We start from the raw sequence: 9,933 nt of genomic DNA, 5'->3' as shown, positions 1-9,933 counted from the left end.
GACCTTTTCAAATTAGATTAATCCAAGATTTAGGAAGTAGCTGATTCTACATTTCTCTCTCTCCACCAACGAATTCGCTCTTCTCAGATACATGGTTCTCCCCGCCCTGTTCTTTCTCATAATGAGGCATCTCTAGTCTCTTCTTGCCCTCTTCTACATCAATCAGGTTACTAAAATGATGCTGTTAAACTGAATTTCCATTATCCTTATGGCAGGAGCCAGTTTGACTTTCCCACCTTTCCTGCAACCTGTCCTCTGATATCATTTACCAACCACACTTAGGAGTTTGGGGAACTTACTCTATCTTCCTTCCCAAAGGTAGGACAGACTCCTATGTCCTAACAAAGGGACTGGGAAATGAACAGAACCCTCAAGCTGGCTGAGAGCTCTGAAACATCTCCCTTGATCTCTTGCATCATTTTTCTTTTTTTTTGAGTTGGGGTCTCACTCTGTTGCCCAGACTGGAGTGCAGTGGCTGCTCCCGGTCACCGCAGCCTCGACCTGCTGAGCTCCGGCGATCCTTCTGCCTCAGCCTTCCAAGGAGCTGGAACTACAGGCGTGCGCTACCACGCCCGGCTAATTTTGTGATTTATTGTAGAGATGAGGTCTCGCCAAGTTGCCCAGGCGGGTCTTGAACCCACGGTCTCAGGCAATCCACTCACCTCAGCCTCCCAAGGCGCGGGATTACAGGCTGAGCCACTGAGCCCGGCTGATCTCTTGCATCTTAATAGAATGCATTTCCTTCTATGCTGTGCCACCCCTTCCTCTCTTTCCCTGCACTTCTTTGGTGTTCACTCTCTTTCTCATCTGATTTTCACACATAGCTCAGTAAATCTGCATCTCTCACTGGGGCAACAGTATCCTGTTAAAAGAAATAATGCCTGCCTCTATCCAGATGAATGATTTCTTTAAAACCCCCTGTGAGAGAACACATTCATTAACCCTTTAAATATGCAGCAATATGTGATTTTGAGCCCAGGGATAGACTGTGGCATCCTCACCATCTTCAAAACCTAGATTACTTATGTTCGAGGCATTTCAGTTTTGAGGATCTTGCTCTACTCTGTTTTCCTGTACTATATGATTAACCTTCGAAAGAGCCCCATGGGAGATATTTATATATTGAGTTTTATCTTACTTGGTATAATATTTGATTTTATTAAACTCCTACCTGTATCTGAAATTTAATGTTTCTATTCAGCAAATGTGTTAGTGCCCTCTAGTGGAATATCACAGTGGTAGGTAGAATAATGTTTAAGTGCTAATTCCTGCAACCTGTAAGTATGTATCGTTCGAAGGAAAATGGGAATTAAGGTTGCAGATGCAATTAAGGCTGCTAATCAACTGACCTTGAGACAGGGAGAGTAGCCTGTATTATCCAGGTGAGCCCAATATAGTCACACAGGTCCTTAAAAGTGGAGAAGCTTCCCAGGTGTGTTTAAGAGGGAGCCATAACTGGAAGAAGTGTCAGAGAGATGGGGCGTTGCTACCTTTGAAGATAGAGAAGGAAGCCACAGGCAAGGACGTTGAGTTTCTCCTGGAACCTCCAGAAAGGAACAGCCCTGCATACACCTTGACTTTAGCCATTTCAGTCCTATGTTGGATTTCTGACCTACAAAACTGTAAGATAATAAATTTGTGTAGTTTTAAGCTATCAAATGTGTGGTAACTTGTATGATAGCAACAGAAAATGAATACAATGGCTAAGACCAAAACTCTGTGGCAAAAGATGTAAGAAGGTAAATTAGGATGGGAACGGCAAAAGGGCGGGCAGGGCCTCTGGGGCGTCTTGTGTGTGTGTGGTCATGGGGGTCTCATAGAGGAGGGTCACTGCACATCTTGGGTTTGTCATATCTGAGTATAGAGAGTGTGGGTACACTGATAAGCTGCTGATGCAGAGCGACTCAGAGGTCTGTTAGTGGTGGAGGATTTAGGGTTGAGAAAGATAATTGTAATAACTATTTTTTGTAAGAAAGACTATATAATTCAGGGCATCTTTTTCAAAGCTTCTAACTTCAGGGGAATAGTGAATCAAATGTATCCTAAGTCTTGAATCTTATGAAGTCCAAAACATTCTGATTGATACTCTAAAAACATTCCAATATAACTTTCTTTTCTGCTTTTCGGATTAGGTATTTCAGGGTCTGTGTTACTTGACATTCATGAAACCTTGGAAGCAGGAGGAAGAAACTGACAACAGAGCTCACCAGAAAACCTACCAGGAACAGGCCCTGGGAACCAGGAAGGGCTTGTTCTCCTGAGCCTGGAAATACCAGGATGTTAGTTTTCCATGAGCTCTCTGACCACACCTGCCCTTAAGAGCCAGAGGTCACACACAGATGAGTGTCTCTATGGTTTTTCTCCAAACCAGGTCTTTTTCTCACAGAGCCTTATGCATTTTTTTTTTTTTTTTTAAGACCAACTCAGATGGGGGGGATGCTCTTTTCTTTTCTATTTATTCCCTTTTACTTTTACATTTTTCTTGACACAGTTTTGTTCTCTAAAGGTTTAAAATAACTTATTTTGCTTTTTAAAAATAAGTACTACTCTTATGGTTAGGAAGACAGATTCTAGAGCAGATTTGAACTTGATTCCATAATGAAAATTATTTGTTATATGGACTTGGATAATTTAGGTAACCCATATGTGACTCAATTTCTTTGTAAGTAAATTAGTGTGTTAGTTTGCTAGGGCTGCCATAACAAAGTACCATAGACTAGCTTAAATAAGAGATATTTATTTTCTCACTATTCTCACTATTCTGGGGGCTAGAAGTCTGAGATCAAAATGTCAACAGAGTTGCTGTCTTCTGAAGCCCTTTTCTTTGGCTTGTATATGCATGTTTATTTCCTGTGTCTTTACCTGGTCTTTCTTCTGTGCATGTCTGTGTTCTAATCTCATAAGGACACCAGTTATATTGAATTAAGTCCCACCCTAATTACTTCATTTTTAACTTAATTACCTATTTAAAGACCCTACCTCCAAATAAAGTCAGGCACACGTTTACATACTGGGGTTTAGTATTTCACCATATGAGTTTGTGAGGGTAGGGGGATGTAATTCAGTTCATAACAAAGGAAATGACAAAATACACAACTTACATATTTGCTATGGTAATTAAATGAGCTACTGTGCATAAAGAGATTAAAACATTGCCAGACATATAGCTATTCAAAATATTATCTCTACTGCTACTTTTATCAAATACTTCTTTAGCAGCATTTCAGGGCCAGTCTCTGTGTGGGACTATTCACCTATTGTTTCTCTGAACCTGCCTTCTGAGAGGCAGATGCTATTTGCTTCATTTTATGGATGTGAATACTAAAACTTTAGGGGGCGAAGTAACTTTCTTATACTACTAAGCATCTTGATCTGACTGCAGATCCTGCACTCTCAGCGTGTGAATATTTTAGTTCCTCTATGTGCTTATGTTAGGTGTTGTGGTGAATCTTCAGTTTTTACAGTTTGGCTTTTCAACCTCTTCCTTTAGGGATTCTTTTCCAATCTACTCCAATTTTCACACCTAAAACAAACTTAACGCACACTCCTTTGTCTCCATTGTTTCCTACGTCCTTCATTTCCACATGTGTTGTTGTGTGTCCTCACATTGTCTGTAAGCCATGGGTGGACCTCCTGAGCAGAGTTAGCTCTGTTTATAGGCCAAAGGCATGCTTTCAATGTCCACAGCAGGAGCTGCCACAAACTGTGTCTGCCGTCTTTCAGTGTTTGATCCTTCTTTAGTTGTGCTTTTACATGATTATAGCAATTTTTGCCAAACAGAGCTTATACTTGTATTTGGGTTGGCATCTTAAATTCAAACAAACACTGCCTTCCATGTTTTCATTTTCGAAACATTCATCCTTAATGCATAAGTTTTGTGAACTGCGCATTTTGTTTTAATTGTTTCTTTTCCTAAATGTTTTCTCCAAAAACAAAACGTCATGGGATTTCAATTTTCTGAGAAGCAACATGCTAATTTCTTGTGCAAAATATCTTTCCATTTGTGTGCTGCTGTTGTATGGAAGGGAAACTGAAAAGTGAGGGGGCTTCCTTGCTGACATTCTCAGTAACAAGAGAATGGCTTGTATATGCATGTTTATTTCCTGTGTCTTTACCTGGTCTTCCCTCTGTGCATGTCTGTGTCCTAATCTCATAAGGACACCAGTTATATTGAATTAAGTCCCACCCTAATTGCCTCATTTTAACTTAATTACCTCCAAATAAAGTCAGGCATACTTTTACAGTAGGTTTTTAACCTACTGCTATTCAAAGGGTCACTTCAGGGTCACTTCAAAGGGTCATTTCATTCCTCTGTCATTTGTCACAACCTCCTTGCTTGCCTTCCTGAGCATCAGCAACTACGTAACTTTGTAGTACTTAGTGTGGTCCCTGCACATTGTGCTGACCAGTGACCCAAAGGAGGAATTCTTCCTGAGAGGGAAAGTCCTTTTCTAAGGCTAGAGATGACTGTGAGGGTTCCCTGCTGAAACAGTCCAATCCTAAGCCTGTGGCGATGAGTCATTTTAGAAAGGAAACTGGTAGAATCCACCCTTAAAAGTCAGATCATTAGATTCAAATTCCTGTCTTGTAACTTTGCCTTTAAGCTACTTCCCAGAGTGGTTCTTTTCATCAGCCGTCTTTCAGCTGCTTGGACATAGAGCCCTATAACAGTTTTCTATTACAGCTATAATAGGCCAGGCTTGGTAGCTCAGCCTGCAATTCCAGAGCTTTGGGAAGCCAAGCTGAGTGGATTGCCTGAGCCCATGGGTTCAAGACCCAACTGGCAACTTGGTGACACCTCATCTCTACAATAAATTAAAAAATTAGCTGGGTGTTGTAGTGCACTCCTGTAGTTCCAGCTCCTTGGAAGGCTGAGGCGGAAGGATCGCCGGAGCCCAGTGGGTTGAGGCTGCGGTGGCCGGGAGCGTGCCACTGCATTCCAGTCTGGGCAACAGAGTGAGACTCCAACTCAAAAACAAAACCAGAAACAAACCAGCTATAATAGATTACCACAAATTTAATGACTAAAATGATACACATTCACCTAATAGTTGTTGAGGTTAGAAATTCAGAGTGAGGCTCGTTGAGTCAAAACCACAGGGAGGCAGGGCTGTGTTTCTTTCAGGAGGCTCTAGGAGAGAATCTTCCTTTGTCTCTTCCAGAGACTGTCATTTTTTTGCTCCCTTTATCTTCAGAGTCAGCAACAGCAGGTCAAGTAGTCTAAGCAGATTTAGGATTGGCTAGTTTGAATCATTTTGGTGACCTTCATGGTATGAAGGTTGTCTTAAGTTGTCTGGTATTTGACCCTGGAAAGGGTCTCAGAGTACGAGAGTCCAGTAAAAGTGGTGGCTAAGGGCTTATAGGCTTTGGATTGGTTGGTTGGATATGAAAGTTATGTTCCAGGAAAAGTTGTTTGCTATTTCTAGGAATGAGTTAACCTGGGAGAGGCAGTCCCTCCAAGATCTGAAGGTCTCCAGATGTCAAAACATCCGAAAATACAGACAACTAAAAGACATGATTAATACAGTGAGTATGCCCTCCTAAGGGCCCAACTTTGGTGGGTATAATAAGGAAAGACATCAAAGTGACTCAACAGGAAGAAATATAAAACTCTTTTAGGCTGGGTATGGTGACTCATGCCTGTAATCCCAGAACTTTGGGTGGTTGAGGTGAGAGGACTGCTTGAGTCCAGAATTTTGAGACCAGCCTGGGCAACATAGTGAGACTGTGTCACTACAAAAATTCAAAGAAATTATCCAGGCACGATGATGTGTACCGGTAGATCCAGATACTCAGGAGGCTGAGGAGGAAGGATTGCCTGACTCCGGGAGGTTGAGGCTGCAGTGAGCCAGATCATGCCACTGCACTCTAGCCTGGGTGACAGAGTGAGATCATAACTCAAAAAAAAAAAGAAAAAGAAAAAGAAAAAAAGTAGCTCTTTGACACCATCCTAGGCTTTAGTAAGGATTTGACATTATAATACAATGATATTTCTCTAATTAAGAGTTGTAATATTCCTTCTTTCAAAATATTAAAGGAATAGTTACATGTTATTTTCATTTAATAAGCTTAGATTCTATATATCATAGACCATGGAGAGCCACTGAAGGATGCTGAGAAAGGGAGTGATAGGAACAGATGTTTGTAATTTGGGAGATTATACTTGAGTAAAATGCTAACACTAGATTAGATGAGTTGAGAAGCAATAAGAAACCAGACAGACGAATAAGAGATCTTTTATGTTTATCTGGGAAGTTTATAAAAGTGGCATAACATGACAGTAGTTGCAGTGATTGAATTAATAAATGAACGAAGTTATTTAGGAGTTAGAAATGAAAGCACTTACATATAAATTGGATGTCCAGGGTAAAGGAGGAAGAGAAATGTAGTACAACTCTCAGTATTTAAATATTGCACAGATACATAACTCATACTTCAATTCATTAAGCCAGTAACTCCGAAGAAATGAAGCTTTTGAGGGAAAGATAATATGAAGAGTTTTACCTCTAGGCAGAAGTGTTCAGTTGGTGTCCTGAATGAATTTAAGTTCAAATTAGATGTTCGAGGTCAGGTTTGGTGGCTCATGCCAGTTGCCCCAGCTACTCAGAAAGCTGAAACAGGAGGTTAGTCTGAGCCCAGGAACTTGGATCTGCAGTGAGCTGTGATTGTACCACTATACTCCAACCTGAGCAACAGAGTGAGACTTCATCTCTTGCAAAAAAAAAAAAAAAAGCTGGGTGTGGTGGCTCATGCCTATAATCCCAGCACTTGGGGAGGCCAGGGTGAGAGGATTGCCTGAGTCAGCTAGTTCAAGACCAGCCTGGGCAACCTGGCAAGACCTCATCTCTACAATAAATAATAATAATAAAAGTAACTTAGCTGGGCATGGTGGCACGTACCTGTGGTTCCAGCTACTTGGAAGACTGAGGCAGAAGGATCACCTGAGCCCAGCAGGTTGAGGGTGCAGTGACCGTGAGCATGCCACTGCACTCCAGCCTGTATGACAGAGTGAGAGACTCCAACTCAAAAAAAAAGAAAAAAAAAACCAGGCATCGTGGCTCACACCTATAATACCAGCATTTTGGAAGATAGAGGCAAGAGGATTGCCTGAGCCCAAGGGTTCAAGACCAGCCTGGGCAACTTGGTAAGAGATATTGTCTCTACAATAAATCAAAAAATTAACTGGGCATGGTGACACACGCCTGTAATTCCAGTTACTTGGAAGGCTGAGGCAGAAGGATTACCTGAGTCTAGGCTGCTGTGGTGGTAAACATGCCATTGCACTCCAGCCTGGGCAACAGAGTAAGACTCCAACTCAAAACAAAGAAAAGAAAAAAAATCAGAGTGGAAAATATGTAACCAACAATTTCTATTTCAGCTTTTGAGAAATAGTTTTGAGTCTTTTTTCTCTTAGCCTACTCTTTAAAGACCTTTTTTTCCTTTCTAATCTAATTGTGTACTTGCTTGAGAAATTCCAGAGGTTGTTTCAGAGGCTGACCTCTGAATAACAGAGTATGAAGACCCCACAGCAGAATTTGTCATTGTTTAGAGGTCACCTTAAGGTGATAAATTTACAAGATGGTCACAATCAGGATGATACAGGCCAACTCTCTAGGTGGACAACAATTTAAGCTAACCATTGAAGCAAGACCAGCTCCCTGTGCTGTTCCCAGATAGTCCTCACTCTGGTCTTTCCCTTTAAAATTCTGTATCCTTGGCCGGGCTCAGTGGCTCAACCTGTAATCCCAACACTTTGGGAGGCCGAGGCGAGTGGATTGCCTGAACCCACGTGTCTGAGACCCACCCAGGCAACTTGGCGAGACCTTGTTTTTACAACAAATCAAATGTACCTGGGCTTGGTAGCGCATGCCTATAGTTCCAGCTACTTGGAAGGTTGAGGCAGAAGAATCACCAGAGCCCAGCAGGTTGAGGCTGCGGTGGCCGGAAGTGTGCCACTGCACTCCACTCTGGGCAACAGAGTGAGACTCTAACTAAAAAAATAATAATTCTGTATCCTCAACCTAAAATTTTGAAATTTTTTGGGGGGGACATGAGACTGGCCATTTCCTCATCTGCTGGCTTTTGGAATAAAGTCACCTTCCTTGCAGTACATCTAATGCATGTTCATTTTGGCCCGCAAGCGATAAGCAGCAAAACTTGCTGTCTGCTATAGACACCGATCTTGGATTTGTTAATTCATAGATGGTGATTCTTATGCCTCCAGTCCCCATCTTGGAATAATAAACAACAAATACCTCAAGGAAAGAGAAAGAAGAAAAGACTACTATCATCTTAAGAATTCATCTCTCTGAAAAAAAGTAACTTTTCTCTCCTCCTCCTCTTATCTTTGGGGTAAAGTGGTAATTAATTCTGTGAAACTCATTAGTACTTGAGTTACTCTGAGTTACCTGATGATGAAATGGTGGGTCACTTCACAAGAAGAAAAACAGTTGTCTCAAGAACTTAATCTATCTGGATCATACCAAATTTCTTCTTCAGGAAGCTTTCACCAACTTGCTAATAACATAACTAAAGTCACATTAGATGTTCTCCTGTTCACTGGACTCTAATCTAGTTCTTTTGAAGCCCCACTATGAGGTTTTTATTTTTTCCACTCATTAGAATTTCACAAAATTGCTACCTTCCCAAATGATCAACTGATAAGAAAAACTATTTCCATGCTAAGTTACCTTAAAATGTATAAGGACAAAGGTAATTATGCATCTCCCTCTGCCAGCTAAGCTTATTTCCTTCAGAAAGATGCTCTCCATTCTCACTCCATTCTGCTCTTTCTACTCCACTGCCCTTTCATTGGCATCAGTTCTGGTTTCATCTTTCTTTCCTTTTGTCATCCCAGGGACTAAAACAATTCTGTTCCGTGTCCTAAGTCTCCAATGTCCTTCCAATAGGAGCAAGATCTATTGCACCTCCTTGCTGTTCTTTCCTACACCTATCCTTGCTCCCTTTGACCAAAGGCCTCTCCATTCTATTGTTGTACTGTGTCCTTAATAGAGTACTAGGAAGAAAATTTGATCCCCTATATAACCAAGACTCTGAACCATCTCTTGAGTCTTCTTGAATTCTGATTTAATGCATTTAATACACTCTGAATGTCTATTTCTATTTCTTATTGGCACATGCACTCCATTGGTCTGATAGACAGAATTCCAAGAATGACCTCCAAAGACTCTTGCTCATATATAATCCCCTTTGGTTTGAGTGTGGGTGGGTGAAACATAAAATATGATGAGATATTACTCCTTTGCTTGTTATATGATTTGACAAATATTATCCAGGTGGGCCTAACCTAAACTAATCATAGGAGCCCTCTAAAAGCATAGAATTTACTCCAGCCTGTAGCAGGAGAGGTCAGAGAAATTTCAAGCATGATAAGCATGTGATGAGCATTTATGGCTTTGAAGATTGAGTGTCAGAAGCCGCAACCCCTAAAGAGGCAAAATGGAGGTTACCCGAAAATGGGAAAAATGCTGACTGGGAGCAGAGCCCCAGTGGGAAGCGGCCATGATGGAGGCGGAGCCCCATGGATCCTATTGAAGGACTCCTTTTGGCCTTAAAGGAATGCATGCTTAGGTTTGAAAAACACTTCCCTTGAAAAATAAAAGAATTAGCTAGAATGTGCAAGGATGTGGAATTAGCAGTAAACCTATGTATAGAAATGTAAAAAGGGCTCAACAGCAAAAATTTCCCCCCTGAAGGGACAAGGGAATGCAAATTTTACAACCTTTAGATAAAAAAGGAAAAACAAGTACTTCCTCACACCCTTTATAAGTAACAACATTGACAGTTGTGATTGATGAGGAAGTGAGAAACTGAGACAGAGTATCTCCAAAAACAGGTGTTTTTGGGAAAAACAAGTCACAGACATGCCTTTTGATTTAAGAATATTATAGTTTAATTAGAAAGTTAAAATTA

The sequence above is a fragment of the Carlito syrichta genome, unplaced genomic scaffold, assembly GCF_000164805.1.
Source record: "Carlito syrichta isolate Samal-C Ts95f unplaced genomic scaffold, Tarsius_syrichta-2.0.1 Scaffold309764, whole genome shotgun sequence".
Lineage (NCBI taxonomy): Eukaryota > Metazoa > Chordata > Mammalia > Primates > Tarsiidae > Carlito > Carlito syrichta.
This window is presented reverse-complemented; position numbering follows the sequence as displayed.